Below are 20,191 nucleotides of genomic sequence, written 5' to 3'. Positions count from 1 at the left end.
TCCTTGGCAGAAAAAAAAAATAAAGAAAGAGAGGTAGAGTTATCTTCTCTCTTTGTCATTTCGTTGTCCCATCCACCTTGAACAATGATTATGTCCTCATTTAATCCTCTTCTTTTCCTCAATATAACTTAAAACCCATGTTTTAAGCATTAGTTTCCTTATTAGCATAAGGAGTCTTTGTGTTCATCATCTATTACCTGCTCTACTTTAATTTCTGTACAAGTATAACATTAGGGAACTGCAGCTGGATCCACATGTTCTCTACTGAAGCATACATTTTCAGCCAAAATCAGTCCTCTGAAGCTTGTCCTCTAATAAGGAGGGGTAGAATCCCTGTTCTCACAGTTGGGGTTGTTAAACCCAATTTCATTATCCCAAGGGTTGATTATACACAGAATTTTAATTGTGGCTCACATCTAGGGTTTCCCCAAAAATGGAGGAGCAGAAGGTATTCACTGCAAAAAGTGAATCAAGTATCAGACAAATCTTTATTGACACAAAATTTGTACATACAAAATAAATGCTAAACATAAAGATTCACAGTAGGCATTAAAAGAATACCTTAAAATATGATTTGGCAACTTAACATAATTCTAGTTGTAATCTGCTAAGAGGCTGATGCTTAAACTTCAACAGGATATATAACAAGTATATTTTAATCTATTTATACCCTTCCTTTATAGAGGGCCCTGAACTTTAAGAATTTTCCAGGTAATTCTCCATTTTATATCAGCAGGTCTCTTTGGTTTTGACTCCATGAAACAACATGCCCCCACACTGGGCCTCCCTGTTGGCCTCCTGCCCCATCCCCTCTACTTTTCAGCTTCTTTTTATGGGTTGTCTTCCCCATTCAATTCTAGGCTCCTTAAGAGCAAGGACTATCTTCTTTTTTTTTTAATTTGTATCCCTAGTACTTAGCACAGTGCTTGGCACATAGTAGGCACTTAATAAATGTTTATTGAGTTGACTGTCCTTTGAACAAATTCATGGAGATAAATACATAACCCACATCGGCAACATGTATCTTCTGTATATTTCACCTCAGCTCTGCACTGTCCAAATGGCCAAATATGGGCCTAACCTTTTCTCAGTGGACCTTTCTCTGAGATTGCTGGAAGAATTTCTGGGGAATCCTTCCTTTTCTCCATTAAACTCTGATCTAATGGGAAGTCAGGACCTCTGGACTTCTTGAAGTTACAAGATTACTTCCAAGCCTGGAGATGTCCATCTTGAGATAAAAACTCTTTTCTATAAGAGCAAGAAAGAGCCAACACCAACTGGCTTCCTAAACACAGGCTCAACCTTGCCTGGGCAAGAATGTGTTTGGATGCAATGTACTTACTTCTTCATCAAAGCTAAGGTTGGGGCTGAGTAAGCTGCTCTTTCCCCTACCCCACTCTTGGGAGGTAGAACTAAATAGTCCTGACATGATTCAAAGTTAGAATCAAAGAGAGGCCAAGAGAAAAACTGATGTATAAAAATCTTTTATACATTCACTGAGTGGACAGCTCTTCTGACTGACATCTCAACATACAAGCCCTTGGCTGAGCCACACATATCCAGGAGCAAGTTTCAAAGGTCCCCACAAGATCACTGGAATTCATAATGTCAACTCTGAGTATGCTTCATATGATGGCCCCTATAGGCCAATTCAATCTTGCTACACAAGTCATTTAAAAATATAAATTAGTTGTGTGTGTACCCACATTACTTCCTTTAAACAATTCCCATTATTATTCCCCTTTGAATTTATTTATCTTTGTGTGTTCAGACTTTATTTGAGAATTTATCATCCCACCTGGGCTAGTTTTTCTTAAAGAATTTTAGTCCACGAGATCCTATCTATCTTTTCTCTACGTCAACTTGAAATACAGAACTACCAAAGTAGTAACAACAAGGGTTTAACTGAGGCAAAAGAATTACAAATCAAGATACCATACTGGAGTGACCAGAAAAGGCAGAAGGAGTAGAATTTAAATACGCTTCAACACAGAGAGAGTCTCAGGGAAGGCATAGCCTCTCAAAGCTGTTATATAAGTTATTTTACAAAATAGTTGAAAGTGCATAGAGAAAGTTGGGAAGGATTAGGGTGTGGTGACATCTAGTTAGAACAGTGGCCTCTAGATGCAACATTGAGGAATTTCCAGAGAAACCACAAGACTAGCTCCAACTGTTTTGAACTTGCTCTGCCCATGAGGTCAGGGTCAGGCGATCCTCTGATGGTTGCATTCAACATCTGAACTCTGAATCTACTCTTCCAAAATCCAGGACACATTTCAGAATATAATATTAATGACTAACATTGAGTAGTGATTCAAAGTTTGCGAAGGATTTTACCTACATTATCTTTTTTTTTTTTTTAGCTGTAAAACATGTCCCCAGGTAAGACCTGCAGGTATTATTCCCATCTTTCAAGATGAGGAAACAGAAGCTCAGAGAAACTCATTATATGCCTAAGATCATGCAACTAGTTAGAAGGATGTTAAAGCTGTACTAGATCAAGTGAGATGACTTATGTAGCATTTTGCAAAACTTAAAGCATCATATAAATGTTAGCAATTGTTATTATGAATATTATTGTTGTTGTTGGTAGCCACTTAAATTTATTCCAACTTTAAAAAAATCATTTCTTTTGATTCTGTGTGGATATATTCACATTAATAAATCCAGGAACCAGAGGGAGTGAGACTAGTGAAGAGCATTTGGATGGAGATCAAAGGAGCAGAATCAGGAATGATGTTGTCATTGGCATATTCTCCAGATGACCTGTACAGAAAAAGGAAATAGACAAAAGATTTTGGGAAAACAGGTCAAAGACATATGTATGTATGTATGTATGTATGTATATATGTGTATATATATATAGTATATGTATATACACATACATATACATATATGCGTATATATGTGGTGTATATATATATGCACACATGCATACACACTTCTGTGTGTGTATAAAAATTAGTCATTGGAGATTTCAGTGATTCAGATATCTGCTAACTCTCTGTCTCTCTGCCCAAAACAGAGTACCTGATAATTTCTTGACTTGCTTTATGGAGAATTTTATCCTTCAAAAAAGTGGAGGAATACAACAAGGGAAAATTCTGTATTGGATCTGATTCTCACCAAAATGGAGGATCTGGTTGCTGCGGTATAAATGATAAGCGCTTTGAAGGAGGTGGTAATGCCACCTAAGAATTTGTGTCAGAAAAAGAAAAGATCTAGGAACAGGAGGCAACCTAGAATAGTGGATAGTGTGCCTATATTGGAGTTAAGAAAACTTAGGTTGAAATCTTATGTCTGACACTATCTGGGTGATCATGGAAAATATACTTCTCTGAACCTCAGTTTTTCATCTGTAAAAAAAATTGCCCTTATTTGACAAACTTTAAAGTACTATATAAACATCAGTTATTATTGCTTGTAGTAGTAGCAGTAGTAGTAGAAGTAGAAGTAGTAGTAATAGTAGCAGTAGTACTAGTAGTAGTAAGCAGCAGCAGCAGTAGTCCTATTCTTAGTTAAGACAATAAACTACACATATAGGACATGAAATACTTGACTTAATAATTTCTGTCAAAAAAATCTGAGGACAATTATTGATTATCAATTTTCTCTGAACCAAAATCTCGTTGCTATAAAATAAATCTTAGGTATATTCATCAAAACACAGCATTCACGTGAGGGAGACACTAGTGCCACTATCCTCTGCCCTGGTGGCCACATCTGGATAATTGCATTTTCTTCTGGGCATCACGTTTTTAAAAGGGTATTGACAAATTTGAGTATGTCCAGACCAGAACAACCAGTTTGATGGAGGACCTCAAAACTATGCCATATGAAGGAAGGTTGAAAAAATGGAGTGAGGGATGATTAGTTTGGAGAAGAAAAGACTGAATAATCAGGCTTCAAATATTTGTAGGGATATCAGACAGAGGGTAATTTAACTTGTTTTGTGAGGTTTCAGAGGACAGGACTAGGACCAACAGAAAAACTTGTAGGGGAACAGATTTCAGGGCTGCTCAGCAAAGAAAGGAGTTTTTTTTTTAAAGTTAGTGAGTACTTTCTCACTGAAGTATTCCAATAAGGGTCTAGCATACTACCTTTTAAGGTTATTGTAGGCAAAAGTTCCTGCTTTGGGTAGAAGATTAGATAAGATTATATAAAAAATCCTTTGCAACTCTAAGGGTCTCTGACTCTTAAACTTTAATGATTAAGGGATTCCATGATTTTGATATACTTGGGCTAAATAGCCTAAGGAATTTTAAAAGAAACTAAGGATATTCTGAGGTGTATTCCTGAAATTGATGAGGTTGACATCATTAGAGACAGGGTTAGTCTCCTACAATGGGTCCCTTGGTTTCTGGATGAAAGGAATCCATTATTTAACCCTAGGGATATTTCTTATGTTCTCACATTTGTTAAATTGGGCAAGTCAGCAAATGTATTACTGAGAAATCTCTTTTGCTTTGGGAGACTCCAGGCTGTCAGGGGATTTGTTGCCAAAACAAACTTCTAGGATAAGATCTACTTTGTGGAAGTGCTGAAATTTCATCCCTAGTTTGTCTAATGTGATATAAAGAACAACCACAAGTGGTTAATTAGCAGTAGAGATAAGGAAATTTTGGGTACCAAGGAGTGGAATTTCCTTGAGGTCTCATTAGCAAAGGAGACAATTATGGGGATTCAACTGCTGCACAGATATCTCACTCTCAGCTAGACTAGTCACAGAAATACTGCATCTTATTCTGGGATGCTCCCAGCATTTTCTGAGGGCAGATCTAGGATAAAAAAAAGTGAAATCTTAGTATTTTTTCCCATTTCTGATGAAGTGTTGTCTATACATCATTTGTATTTTTAAAATCCCAGAAGCTTTCCTAGATGCTCCCTCCCGCCCCCCACATCTTTTAATATAATTAAAGCTATGAAGTCAAGGAGCTAGCAGTGATAACCAAGGAGGAGAGTCCTGATCAGTTCATAGAATCACAGATCAGAGGAGATGGATAGGCCCCTAGAGACCATCTAGTCCTAGTCCAACCCCTCATTTCACAGATGAGGGCCTAGGGCTATGAGTGGTTGTGACTTTCCATATAGCTAGTAAGTACCTGAGGTGGAATATGAACCCAGGGCTTTCTTATTTCAATTCTTATACTCTACCCAGTATGCAATATTGCCTCTAGTTCAGTGCAGTCCCTCCAGAACCCAACCCAGACTAGAGCTTAGAGACAAGCCTATAGCTCCACAGGAACTCAAGTCCCAGAGCTAAAGTAAGAGATTGGTATGCAATTCAGAGCCCAACTAACCTAACTTTTGTAAACAGCCATTTTCAAAGTCTCTTCCTCCTTCCCCTCTCCTTTTCTCTTTTCCATCTTTCTCCTTTACTTTTCCTTTCCCTTTTTAAAATTTTCCTTTTCTTTTCCCTTTCCTTCCCCAAAGGGTTAACTAAGCCCCTATTTTCTATAGTTTGTGAAAGTTGAGATATTGGACTGTGGTGAATAAAAATGCAATGAAGGTAGACTGAGGCAAGTTTTCCAGGCAAGACAAAAGTTTATTAACAGTGGCATTGTAACTGTTAATCAATTGGGTCAGACTGTCCCCCCTCAGTGGGTCAGCAAGCACAAAGGGATTGAAAAGACCATATTCACTGAGACCACAAAGGAGGATAGGGATTGAGGCAACAGAAAAGGCTTATGATTAGCTGCAGCTGAGGAAGTGGGCTGGCCTTCAGGTGTGGCTGATCATGCTCCTTTCTGACATTTAAGGGATGCTAATTGCTTTTTCGGACTCATATGCCTCTAGTAATCTTGGCTAGAAAATCCAATAGTGTAATGCACTGGAATGGATCCAGAATCCTGATGGAGAAAGAAAGGATGAGGGAAAAAAATGTTAACATTTTAAAAATTAAAATTAGTGAATGAAAATGTAAACAGTTGTGGGGAGTGGAGCCAAGATGGTGTCTGGAAAGCAGGAACTTGAGTGAGCTCCCCACCATGTCCCTCCAAAAACCTACAAAAAATGGCTCTGAACAAATTCTAGAACTGCAGAACCCACAAAATAGCAGAGGGAAGCAGGGATCCAGCCCAGGACAGCCTGGATGGTCACTAGATGAGGTCTATTGCACATGGAGTGGAGGGGAGCAGAGCTCAGTCTGGGAGGCAGCAGGACCAACCACACCAGGAGCCAGGCAGGACAGGCCCTAGCACCCTGAATCAGTGAGCTGTGGCAGTTACCAGACGTCTCAACCCACAAACACCAAAGACAACAGAGAAGGGTAGTGGGAAAAGCTGCAGGGGACAGAGTTCACGGTTCAGCCACTGCCCCAGGGGCAGTGGGGGAGGTGCAGCTACAGAACTACAGCTGCAGTTACTTCCGGTCCCATGCCCATATGGTAGGAGGAATTAAGCGGTGGATCAGAGCAGGAGTGCAGAGCCTACTGAAGATTTGCATCAGGTCTGGGTTGGTGGTTCTTGAGGAAGGAGGAGTGCTGGTGTGGCAGAGCTGGCTGTATAGAAATAGCTATGAAACCAAGGGCGCATCTCCTCAAGCTTGGAACAAAGTACTCTTTGCTCTACAAGCAGTCATACCCCAATGTAAGTTGGCTGGGAACATGGCCAGGCAGCAGAAACACACCCAGATTCAGTCTCAGACTTTGGAATCCTTCTTTGGTGACAAAGAAGACCAAAACATATGGCCTGAAGAAGTCAACAAAGTCCAAGAACCTACACCAAAAGCCTCCAAGAAAAACATGAACTGGTCTCAGGCTATGGAAGAGCTCAAAAAGGAGTTGGAAAAGCAAGTTAGAGAAGTAGAGGAAAAATTGGGATGAGAAAGGAGAAGGATGCAAGAAAACCATGAAAAACAAGTCAATGACTTGCTAAAGGAGACCCAAAAAATACTGAAAAAAATATTGAAGAAAACAACACTTTAAAAAATAGACTAACAAATGTCAGAAGAGCTCCAAAAAGCCAATGAGGAGAAGAATGCCTTGAAAGGCAGAATTAGCCAAATGGAAAAGGAGGTCCAAAGACCACTGAAGAAAATACTACCTTAGAAATGAGATTGGAGCAAGTGGAAGCTAGTGACTTGATGAGAAATCAAGATATTATAAAACAGAACCAAAGGAATGAAAAAATGGAAGACAATGTCAAATATCTCATTGGAAAAACCACTGACCTAGAAAATAGATCCAGGAGAGATAATTTAAAAATTATTGGACTACCTGAAAGCCATGATCAAAAGAAGAGCCTAGATATCATCTTTCAAGAAACTATCAAGGAGAATTGCCCTGATATTGTAGAGCCAGAGGGTAAAATAGAAATTGAAAGAATCCACAGATCACCTTTTCAAATAGATCCCAAAAAGAAAACTCCTAGGAACATTGTCACCAAATTCTAGAGCTCCCAGGTCAAGGAGAAAATACTGCAAGCAGCCAGAAAGAAACAATTTGAATATTGTGGGAAAATAATCAGGATAACACAGGATCTGGCAGCTTCCACATTAAGGGACCGAAGGGCTTGGAATATGATATTCTGGAGGTCAATGGAGCTAGGATTAAAACCAAGAATCACCTACCCAGCAAAACTGAGTATCATGCTCCAAGGCAAAATATGGATTTTCAATAAAATAAAGGACTTTCAGCTTTCTCAGTGAAAAGACCAGAGCTGAATAGAAAATTTGACTTTCAAACACAAGAATCAAGAGAAGCATGAAAAGGTAAACAAGAAAGAGAAATCATAAGGGACTTACTAAAGTTGAACTGTTTTGTTTACATTCCTACATGGAAATATGATGTGTATGATTCATGAGACCTCAATATCATAGTAGCTGAAAGGAATATGCATATATATATATATATATATATATATATGTGTGTGGTGTGGTGTGTATACATATATATCACATATGTGTGTATCTATGTATGTATATATATATGTGTATATATATATACACACACAAAGGGAACAGGGTGAGTTGAATATGAAGGGATGATATCTAAAAAAGTAAAATCAATTTAAGGGATAAGAGAGGAATATATTGAGAGAGGGAGAAAGGGAGGAGATAGAATGGGGTAAATTATCTCACATAAAAGTGGCAAGAAAAAGCAGTTCTGTGGGAAGGGAAGAGGAGGCAGGTGAGGGGAATGAGTGAATATGCTCTCATCAGATTTGACCTGAGGAGGGAATACCATACACACTCAATTGGGTATCTTACCCCCAGAAAAGAAGGAGGAAGAAGATAAAAAAGGGGGGATGATAGAAGGGAGGGCAGACCGTGGGGAGGAGGTAATCAAAAACAAACATTTTCGAAAAGGGACAGGGTCAAGGGAGAAAATTCAATAAAGGGGGATAGGTTAGGAAGGAGCAAAACATAGTTAGTCTTTCACAACATGAGCATTGTGAAGGGTTATACATAATGATACGAATGTGGCCTATGTTGAATTGCTTGCCTTCTTAGGGGGGTGGGTGGGGAGGGAAGAGGGGAGAGAATTTGCAACTCAAAGTTTTAAAAACAGACATTCAAAAACAACAACAAAAAAAAGTTTTTTCATGCAACTAGGAAATAAGATACACAGGCAATGGGCATAGAAATTTATCTTGCCCTACAAGAGAAGAAGGGGAAGGGGGATGGGAGGGGAGTGGGGTGACAGATGGGAGGGCTGACTGGGAATGGGGCAACCAGAAAATATGCCATCTTGGAGTGGGGGGAGGGTAGAAATGGGGAAAAAAAATTTGTAATTCAAACTTTTGTGAAAATCAATGCTGAAAACTAAATATATTAAATAAATTTAAAAAAATGAAAAAAGAAAAAAAATAAGAAATCCTACCACCTTTCAGTACAGGTGGAAGACTAGAGGTATGACCATAGAGGTGATTTGTTATACTAAGCTGTACTTACTATAGTATACTTATTTGTTACAAGGGAAAGTTTGATTGTGGGTGGGGGGAAGAAAGAGTCAGTGAAAAGTGAAAGAAATAAAAAAAAATAAACTCAAAAAAAAAAAGAAATGTAAACAGTTATAAATCATATTGAGCCAATTGTATTGATGTTTACCTTAAGTATACACACACACACATACACATGAGCATGTGTGTGTGTGCGTGTGTGTGGTGTGTGTGTGTGGTGTGTGTATTTTGAGAGATGTGGGGTGGGGGAAGGATCACTGAGCCTGGGAGATAAATAGCCTACCTCTTAGCAGGCTTCCTAGGGCTGTTTTCATATCCTGATTCCTCAGGCTATAGAGGAAAGGGTTCAGCATCGGGGTGACTACTGTGTAGACCACAGATGATGCTGTCTCTTCAGTAGAATATACTGATGAGGGACAGAAGTAAGCACTCAAAACGGTTCCATAGAAGACACAAACTACAGAGAGGTGGGAGCCACAGGTAGAGAAGGCTTTGCGTCTTCCCCACTCCCTGATGGGATTCTGAGGATGGCCAAGACAATGTGGATGTAGGAGGCCACAATACATAGGAAAGGAATTGTCATAACTGGGCCACCAACAGCAAAAAACCATCAACTTATTGATACGAGTGTCAGAGCAGGACAGCTTCAGAAGAGGGCCAATATCACAGAAAAATTGAGACACTTCCCCTACCACACAAAAAGAGAGATGGGCCATGAGGAGGGTGTGAGTCAGGGCAACCAGATTAGTGAGAACCCAACACACACTCACAAGAAGTACACAGAGCCTGGGGCTCATTGCCGTGGTATAGTGGAGAGGGCGACAGATGGCCACATACCGATCATATGCCATCACAGCCAGCAGAAAGCTATCTAGATCACCAAAAGTCAGGAAAAAATAGAGTTGTGTTAGGCACCCTATGTAGGAAATAGTGTGACATTGGGTATACATATTTACTAGCATTTCAGGACAGTGGTAGAAGATAAACCAATATCAGCTAAAGAGAGGCAGGCCAGGAAAAAGTACATGGGGTATGGAGACGAGCTTCAGAGATGATGGCCAGGAAGATGAGCAGGTTCCCACTATAGTCACCAGGTATATGAATAGAAAGAGCCCAAAAAGAATCTGCTCCTGTTCTGGCCAATGGGAGATACCCCGGAGGAGGAATTCAGAGACAGTAGACTGATTTCCTTGCCTCATTCATTGACACATCAGGAAGCAACAAAAGACCTACAGAAAACAAATGAATAATTCCTTAAGTAGTTGCATATCAATCAACATTCATTTTTAAGCATGTTGGACCAAACAGCAAATACCTAATCTTCAGGTACTTTATTTCTTTATTTAGTTTTGGTCAGCAAACAATTTATAGGCTCTGTGAAACAACTCTTTTGCCTGTGAGTGGCCACCCACTTTAGACTCTACTATTTGTGTGAAGGAGGTGGAGGAGGGGGGTAGCTAGGTGAATCAGTGGAAAGAACACTGTGTCTGAAAGACCCAGAGAGGGAGACCTGAGTTCAAATATAGCCTCAGATGCTTTCTAGCTGTGTGACCCTGGGTAAGTCATTTAACCTCTGCTTGCCTTAATCCAGAGGAGAAGGAAATGGCAAGCCACTTCAGTGTCTTTGTCAGTATGGTCCATGGAGTCACAAACATCTGGACATGAACAACCGAAAAACAGCAACCATAAACAATGAAGTAATATAAAAAAATTGGGGGGCAGCTAGGTGATGCACTGGATAGAGCATGGGGCCTGGAGTAAGGCAGATCTGAGTTTAAGTCTGGCCATTTTCAGACACTTACTAGCTGTGTGACCTGGGCAAGTCACTTAAACTTTTTTGCTGAGTGAGATAGAGGATCAATTAGGACCCTTTTGGGGAAAAACTTCTCCATCAGAGACTAGAAGAAAGGAAGAGATGGTTGGGGAAGATGTCAAGAAGTTGTGAGATGAGAAGGCATTAAGAGGGAGCTTATCATGAACGGCCTTGATTTTCATGTAAAGTATGATGAAAAGGTGCCCAGCTAATAGGGCAGGGCAAGAGGGTGCTGTGGAAGGCTTGAAGATAGAAGACAAGGTTTGAATAAACATGAATGTGATTTGTTTAAGATGATTAGTTAGGTAAAAGAATTACCTTGCTAAAGTAAGAACCCAGGATTTAATGATTTAAGTTTATTGTGGACCCAATCAGTACAGTTGTATGATTTACTCCAGGTTTGTTTACTCAGCAGCATCTTGAGTAGGAGGAGTAATTCAGGGTTGGGTTTGGGGTTGGGCAAGGAATGAAAAGCAGTAGGAAAAGGCAGGAAGGGAATTGGGAGTACGGGAGAGTATAGGGTTGAATTTGTGTGAGGCAGGGAAGGAAGTTGTGTAAAGCCAGAACAACTATGATGGTCTGAGAAAGGCCTGAGGGGTTGAAGGACCAGAGGTAATGGTGAGAGCCAACAATAGATTTAGGAGGGGTAAGGTATAGGGAGGGGTGGAAGTGAAGTATAAATCAGGTGGCAAAGGTTCTTGACTTGGCATTTCAAGAAAGTAATTGTATAAATTGGAATAAGTTACTGTCCCCATCCATCCCCACCTCAAACCTTAGGCTAATGGCTGAATTGTCCTATGGAAACCTGAATCATAGGATCTCAGGATTCCCAAGGACCTGAGAGTGCCTATGGTCAATCTCTGCCAGATGTATGAAACAGTTTTCAATCCCCAAATGAGAGGATAACCTAATTTAACATCGTCAGTGATGGGAAACATTATATCCCAAGTCAGACCAGTTCATTTTTAGATACTTCTAATTCTTAGAAAATTCTTGCTTGTACTAAACTGAAATCTTCTCTGTGATTTCTCCTCTCCAGGCTAAAGTTCCCCAGTTCCTTCCAATGATTTGTATATAGCATGGTTTTAAGCAGCTTTTGAATCATGCATCATACTTTTCTAGACATTTTTTGGCTTATCAATATCCTTCCTAAAATGTCATAACCCTGAGCTGAATATGATATACCAGATGTGTTCTGCCCAGGACAGAGTCTAATGGAATTAATATCTTCCTTGCTCTGGACACTATACTTGGTTATGGTGTCGTAGCTAATGCATAATAAAATCACTTTACCCTAAAACATCCAGGGATCTTCTCCATGTCTCACACCCTGCTATTGAGTCACATCTTTCTCCTCTTGTAATTTGTACAAAGATTAAAAAAAAACCTCAAGTTGTAATAGTTTATATTTTATTCCTATTTCATTTCTTCTTATCAAATTTGGCCCCTTAGTTCAGCCTGTCAAGATCTTTTGGGATCCTGATTATGGCATCTGACATCAAGTTCATCAGTCTAGAGTTTGAATAATTAACCTTCTTCACATTTTTTTTAAAAACCAGGACAAAGTTTATGTTTTGCTTAGTCTTGTGCAATTCAATAAATGCAACAAATACTAAGCAAATGGAAGGAACTGTGTCAGCCACTAGAGTCCCAAATCAATCAATCAATCTCTCTCTCTCTCTCTCTCTCTCTCTCTCTCTCTCTCTTTCTCTCTCTCTCTTTCTCTGTCATAGGCCCTGTTCTCAAGGATCTTCCCTTCTAAGGGAGGATATGACTTGTATATCTAGAAGTATCATACGAAATAGGGAATGAGAGGTGCAAAGGAGAAATCAGGTGAAGTCTTGTAAGAATGTGGAACACTGAAAACTGGGGTGATCCAGGAAGGCTTCTGAGAGTAGGTAATTCCTGACCCAAGTTTTGAAGGAAGATAAGAACTCTCAAAAGGCAGAGATGCAGAGAGAATGCACTGCAAGAATGAAGATGGCCTCTGAGAAGTTGTGGAGGAAGGAGTTGGCATGTTGATTTTGGAGAACAGCCTATAATTATTTGGCTGAAAGGTAAAATACATAAGGGGGAGTAATGTGAAACAGTTATAAATGTATCACAGAATAACAAAATTTTAGAATAATAAGAGACCTCAGTGATTATCTAGACCAACCTATATTCCAAAAGGAATCCTCGCTAAGCATATGTGACTAGGGTCATCTAATCTCTGTCGGAATATCTCCGATGAGAGGGAGCCTGGCTGCTCATGAGGAAGCCCATTCCACTTATAGATAGCTCTAACAGGTAGGAAGTTTTTCTGACATCAATACTATATTGTTTCTTAGCATCTCCTATTCATTGTTCCTGGTTTTGCTCTTGGGACCAAACAGGGAGTCTAATGCTTCTTCTGCATGGCAATCCTTAAAAACAGCTATCACATCTACCTTAATCTCTCCCCTCTCCCCCCATCCAAAATATCTTCTTCTTCAGGTTAAAATTTCTAGTTTCTTCAGTTAGACCTAGTTTCTTGAGGCAGCTAAGTGGTCCAATGGTTAGAACTCTGGGAGGGAAGATCTGAGTTCAAAGCCACCCTCACACGCTAACTAGCTATATGACCCTGGACAAATCATTTAACCTCTTTGCCTCCATCAATTTCCTTAACTGTAAAATGGAGATAGAAGGAGCACCTACCTCACAGGGTTGTTGTGAAGATCAAATGAAATAGTATTTATAGAAGTGCTTAACACAGTGCCTGGCAGGTAAGAGGCACTTAATAAATGATTATTCCCTTCTCTCCCTTTCCAGTTCTCATAGAGACTAGATTCCTGGCCCTTTACCATTCTGGTTACCCTTCTTTGATTGTTCTTCAACTTATTAATGTCCATCCTAAATTTTTGCACTCAGAACTAAGAACACTATTCAGAGCAAAGTATGTCACCTTATTCCCAACAGTCAAGCCTCTGTTAATGCAACCCTATATTCAATTCCCTTTTTGACTGCAACATCATACCGATGACTCATTATTGAGCTGGCAGTTCAGTAAACCCGTAGATTTCTTATCAGACCAGGTACTATCTAATCCTGCCACCTCTATCTTGTCTTTGTGAAACTGATTTTCTCAACCAAAATGTAAACTCTATGTTATACCAATTGAAACTTATCAGATTCGACCTAATATTCTAGCCTGTCAGGTTCTTTTCAGATCCTGATTCTCTGATAGTTTCATGTCATCAGCAGATTTTATAAACATGATCTCTGTCTTTATCCAAGGTAGGTAGAATCATGTAAGAGTGAGCCTTAAATACCAGGCTAAGGATTTTATATTTAATCACAGAGGCAAAAAGGAGCCACTGAGGTTTGGAACTGGGGAATGCCATGGTCAGACTTGCATCTTACAATAACTATTTTCCCAAGGCATACTATTCCATTGTCTAGAAATTCTAAATGTCAGAAATATGTTCACCTCTCTGTCAATCTATCTATGGACTTTTCTATTCCTACTTCCTATCCCTTACCTGACTATTCTTTGTTGATCTCAGATACTTTCACCAAAGACTCCATCTCTTCTGCCACCATTTATCTCCTTTGGATAAGGGGAAATTCATCATGAGAATATGACCTAAGAACTTTAAAACCTTTCTTCCCTAAAGCAAAGGAGATAGAAAGAGTTCTAGGCAGAACTCAAAGTAAGTGGTTCACCACTACCTGGAACAAAAGAATGTGCTAATTAGTTATGGCAAGAATATTTACCAGTTTCATAAATCCCTGGGAGCTAATCCCCATGACTCTTTATTAGAGGTGCAGTTAGTTGTCTCATTTTAGCACCCAATCGCACTAGTCTCGGTGCTCACCATAATTTGAGGAGAGGGAAAGGATATATGTCTCCTGACATCATTGGTGTCTGAGATTATGGGCACTATATCCAGAAATGGATAGAGAAGGTAATGATCCATATTACCAAATTTAAAACAACCTTTGATTTTATCCCTAAAAGAACTTCTTCCACCAAAGTGGATCAGAAACTCTCCGTACCTCAGTAGAGATGAAGCATTCTGGCCATAAATAATAATCAGCATGAATTATGACTTAATGTTGACACACTGACTTTCATTTGAAAATTAAATGAGTACTTCATGAAGTAATGAGTTATCTATCTTTGAAAATTGTAGAGGCTAGAACTAGATGATCACTTGTAGAAGGTGTTGTAGAGAGGATGAATCAGCTATTTGTACAAGAGGTTAGACAAAATAAGCTCTATGATCCCTGTAAATTATAAAAGTCATTGGTTTTCAGTAGTAAGAGGAAGTATCTTTATCTCCATATTACAGTTGTATATTATAATCTGTAATTGTTTTTTAAAAAAACAGGTATGAAGATGCCACTTTCCTCAAAAATCTTCAGAGACTCTATTTCCTCTAGGACAAAATACAAATGCCTCAGTTTGGAAGTTAAAGTCCCTTCATCCCACACTTCGTTTTAAAAAATATTTTTTTCTCAATCAGCAAAAATCTGCTTTCTCTCTCTCCCACCCAATTCATCCCATTGAGAATGAGAGGAAGTTAAAAACTTTGTTACAAACACATATGGTTAAGCAAAATAAATTTCCTTATTGGCCACATCCAAAATATCTACTTCTCATTCTGTGCTCTGAGTTATTCACTTTTATATCAGGAGATAGTTAGCATTTTTTATTATTAGCCCTCTGAAATCATGGTTGGTTATACACTGATCAGAGTTCTTAATCCTTTCAAAGTTGTTTGTTTTTATTATATTATTTATTATATTATTATATTATATGTATTATGCTGTTTTATTATATTTATATATGTTATCATTGTATAAATTGTTCTCTTGGTTCTGTTCACTATCCATCAGTTTATATAAGTCTTCTGAAGTTTCTCTGAAACCATCCTCTTCATAATTTCTTACAACACAATAATATTCCATCACATTTATATACCGTAATTTGTTCATCCTTTCCTCAATTTATTGGCGCTCCCTCAGATTCCTGTTCTTTGCCACCTCAAAAATACCTAAAAATATTTGGTACATCCTGTGAGTTTCCTTTGTTTAGGAATAATAACTCCCTTACTCTACCTTTCTTGTAATTCCCCCTTCTTCCTTCTTCTATTTCCCTATTATTTCTCTTTTGAATAAAATATAGTTCTGTACTCAACTTGTGTGTGTGTGTGTGTGTGTGTGTGTGTGTGTGTTTGAGCATGCACAATTACTATGCACAACTTAGTACTTTTTGAAGCATAATTCCAAATTGCTTTCCCTGATAGCTCTATCCATTCAGAGCTCCATTACTTCCTGTTTTCATGCAGCCCTTTAAATATTTGCATTTTCTTTTTCTTCCAACTTTGCCAATATGACAGGTGTGAGGGTAAACTTCGCAGTCACCCTAATTCGCATTCTCACATTAGTGATTTTGAGTAATCTTTTCATATTGCTATATGTAACTTGAATTCTTCCCTTGAAAACTGCTTGTTTGTATCTTTTGATTATTTATAAATTGGAGAATGATTCTTAATCATATATATTAGAAGTTGTTCCTTATATGTCTTGGAAATGAGGTGTTTATTAGAGAAACTTGCCACAAAGATTTTTTCCCAGGTAATTGTTTCTCTTCTAATTTTTACTACACTGGTATTGTTTGAAGAAAATAAAAATCTTTAAATTTTATGTAATTAAAATTATACATTTGATTCGATCCTCTCTATTCTTTTCTTTGGTCATAAATTTTTCTTAATTCATAGATATGAGAGGTAATTTTTTTTCCATGCTTACCTAATTTGTTTACAATGTGACCTTTTATATCTAGCTCTGTAACAACAATGCTGTTTGCAGCTACTGTTGTTGTGTAAGACCAACAGCACCAGCACACAGGAGAGCTGCTAGCACAGATTCTTTGATCTGCTTTTCTAAGGAAAGCAACTTTAAGGGGTTAACAATCTCACTTTAATTAAACATACATATATCATTCACTAAGTTCAGGGGAAAAAGTCAGCACCCTGAACTTCAGAGCAAATATAAACAGAAACTATATAAACAGAGCAAAATAACACAAATCAGTAGACAGGCTTCTATCTGTCCATAGCAACACATACACAGTTACCAGAGAGAGAAGCACCAACATCTGGGCTTTCAAAGTGGGGGAGGCTCCTTGACAGCTACCCAGACTCTCTACACCAACACTCTTCCAATGAGTGTGCCCCCAAAAGCAAAACACCAACCTCAGAGCTCATATTCTCTGTTCAAGACCCTGAGGGCTCAGAGCCTACTTAGCAGCAAGGGTTGTGGGAAAGATCTTTAATCACTAGCACCACATCATATACATTGTTTTCAATCAATGACTCTTGATTCAAACAAAGACAAGACTCAAAGACACCCATTCCCTCAGTGCTGAGAAGCACTCAAAAACAAAAGACTCCACTTTGCTTGCCATTACATTTGAAAGACAAAACTCATCAAAGGTACTTGGTTATCTTAGTGCTGAGAAACACTCCAAAACAAAAAACAAAAGATCCCACTTTACCTGCCAATTCAAACAAAAGTAAGACTCATTAAGAGCTCTTGATTGCTTTAGCATTCTGAAAGAGAAAAAAGAAAAAAGTCCCATCTTGATTATCATTACAAGGTCACATATATTTAAATCTTACCTGAGTATGATATAAGGTGTTGGTCTAAATCTAATTTCTTTCATACTGCTGTCCAATTTCTTAGCATTTTTAAAAAATTAGATAGTGAGTTCTAATCCCAGTATCTGTGATCTCTGTGTTTATCAAATATATACCAGGGTAATATATTCATTTACTACTGCATATTATATACCTAATCTGTTCCATTGATTAATCTCTATTTTTTAAAAACCATATCAAATTGTTTTAAGAATTACTACTTTCTAGTATAGTTTGAGATGTGGTATTGTTAGGCCCTCTTCATTCCTAGATTTTTAAAGTTTCCACTTGAGTCTCTTGACTTTTTTTGCTTCCATATTCTATTTTTATTAATGAATTGATTGAAAATACAGATGGCATGCTCATCAAGTGTATAGTGGATACAAACTAAAAGATGGCTCCTTCTTTTGAATGGTAGAGTCAGGATCCAAAACTATCTCAGTAAATGAAAATAATGAACCAAATATAATAAACTGGAGTAAGATATGGATGAAAGCAAAGTACCCCACAGGTGTTTAAAGAAAAAAATACTGCACAAGCACTGGAATACAAGCAAACACCTAAGAATAGTGTGCATTTCTCTATTTAAGGGCAAATGGAACAGAGACTCAGATCTAGCTACTCAGAGGAGGGAGAGATTCATAAGAGTCAAGGAAGAGGAAGCATCTTGGAGATGAGATTCATTCAAGACCTTCAAGGCTGACTGTAGTTTGAATAAACTAAGTGGGTAGATGAGGGAGGGCAATGAAAAGAGCATGAATGGAGGTGAGCAGGAAGAACATTCTAGGTATGGGGACAGCCAGGAAAAAAGATATGGAGATTGGAGATGGAATGGTATGTATGAAAACCAGAAAGTGGGCCCTTATATATGGACTATAGAGTATGTGGAGAGGTGTAATTTGTAAGAAGATGGTAAAGGTAGTGTGTGGGATGAAAGGTCCTCACCAATTAAAAGTTAATAAGGAGCCATCTCAGGGTGGGAACAGAAATAAATTTTATTCAATTCCTGAGAATTGGGCATCCCTGCTAGAATGAATCCAGCAAGGGAGGCGCTTTACAAGGAGCAAGGCACCCATAATTATACCTAACACAAGAGAATTCCTGCCCACCTCTGACCCTTCTCACCATTGACTGGGAGGTGGGCTTACAATCTGAGCGCAAAAGCTAGACAAAGAACCAGGAAATTGAGGCACAGAAACTCCAATTCCCATTCCATTAGTTAATGATTACAACTGAGGTGACATCTATAAATCTAAAGAAGGAGAATAGGATAAGGGGAGGGGGAGACCCTCTCCATTCTTTACAGTAGAGAAAAACAGGTCATTATGACCCTTTTCTTACTGAGCAAATCTTTAAACCAGAACCAGAAGAAAGAACAAAAAGTTTCAGGGTAAACTTTCCCAGAGGCTGAGCCATCAGACTCTCATGGTCTCAGAATCTTCCCCTTCCTTATTTCTTGATTTTTAAACATTTCTTAGTATAGATATGAATAGAAATGAATATTATACACATCCTCCCCTGTGAAGTCTTCACATTTCATTTATTTACCTCACACAGTAGGATGGAGCTATGTTGACAGTTTATTGTACCACAATAAATCTGAGAAAGAGGAATTAATTTAGAACAGCTTGAACAAAACTTTCTAGCAATTATTAGAGAGTCACAATTTCCCAAACTCAATCTAATTCAGTGGCATTTGGCATTGTCCTTTGAATGGTGGGTTGCTGGCTTAACAATACTAATACCTGAATATAAAATTCAGAATGAATCGAATTATGGTCCCGAGAGGTTCCACCTCACATAGCAAGTTCCACTATTTACAGTTTAAAACAGTGTATAGTTATTTAGTTGTAATAACTTCTATTTAAAAATAAGCAATAATTTTTTTTGGAAGGGGGAAAGCAAGGCAATTGGGGTTAAGTGACTTGCCCAAGGTCACACAGCTAGTAAGCGTGTCAAGTGTCTGAGGCTGAATTTGAACTCAGATCCCCCTGACTCCAAAGCCAGTGCTCTACTCACTGCACCACCTGGCTGCCCCAAAATAAGCAGTAATTAACACAATATGTATCTTCAGTACTTGCTAAGATCATACAAGGCCTTTCCAAAAGTGTTCATTCGTATATTTTTTTCAGATATCCTGATATAAAAATCAATTATTAAAAAAAGTAAGTAAATAATCACATTCTGGGGATTTACACAGAAAGCAAATTATGATGGTTTGCTCAGAACCTAGAAAGATACTGACTTCTGTTAGCATGGATATGTCAAAGTTTTTTATGTATATATATAACCCTTAAGACAAAAGAAAAAAGAAAAAAATATTTTTAAACTGGGGCCTAATGATGGAATTGGTTTAAAGCAGTAACTCCAATACATAATATTCCAGGTATAATTAATTCAGCTTAGTTTTCATAGATTTCATAATTAGTAGTCAGACAATTCATTATATAAATCATTCCTATACTATCAGCAAACTTGTAAACTATATTCCATTTTGACTGAGAGTATTTGGGTTGGAGGAGGGATCTCAGTTCCTCAGTAAACCAGTTTTACTGGTCTTAGAATTTACAAAGCTCTCATTAGTCACATATATTTTTGCACATCCTTATCTCACAGAGCTGATAAAATTTTATGACTTTACCAAGGTTGAAGATCCAGAAGACCTGACAAGTCCCCAAAGAACTTCACGGATTGTGAGAATCTACAAAATCTTTTGTATTTTCCCCAAACACTAAGTAGTCATCATTATTATTAATTTTAAAGCAAAATATTCCCAATTAAATGCTTAAGATAGTTTATTTAACCATAAAAAC

The 20,191-nt window shown here is 38.2% G+C and overlaps 1 pseudogene; it reads right to left on the bottom strand.

The window, feature by feature from the left end:
• LOC118841651 overlaps positions 1-20,191 on the bottom strand; it is a 1,013,973-nt pseudogene that overhangs the window by 80,271 nt on the left and 913,511 nt on the right.

Source organism: Trichosurus vulpecula, chromosome 3 (genome assembly GCF_011100635.1).
Source record: "Trichosurus vulpecula isolate mTriVul1 chromosome 3, mTriVul1.pri, whole genome shotgun sequence".
Lineage (NCBI taxonomy): Eukaryota > Metazoa > Chordata > Mammalia > Diprotodontia > Phalangeridae > Trichosurus > Trichosurus vulpecula.
The sequence above is the reverse complement of the archived record's forward strand: the minus strand, read 5'-3'. Positions and strand labels throughout refer to the sequence as shown.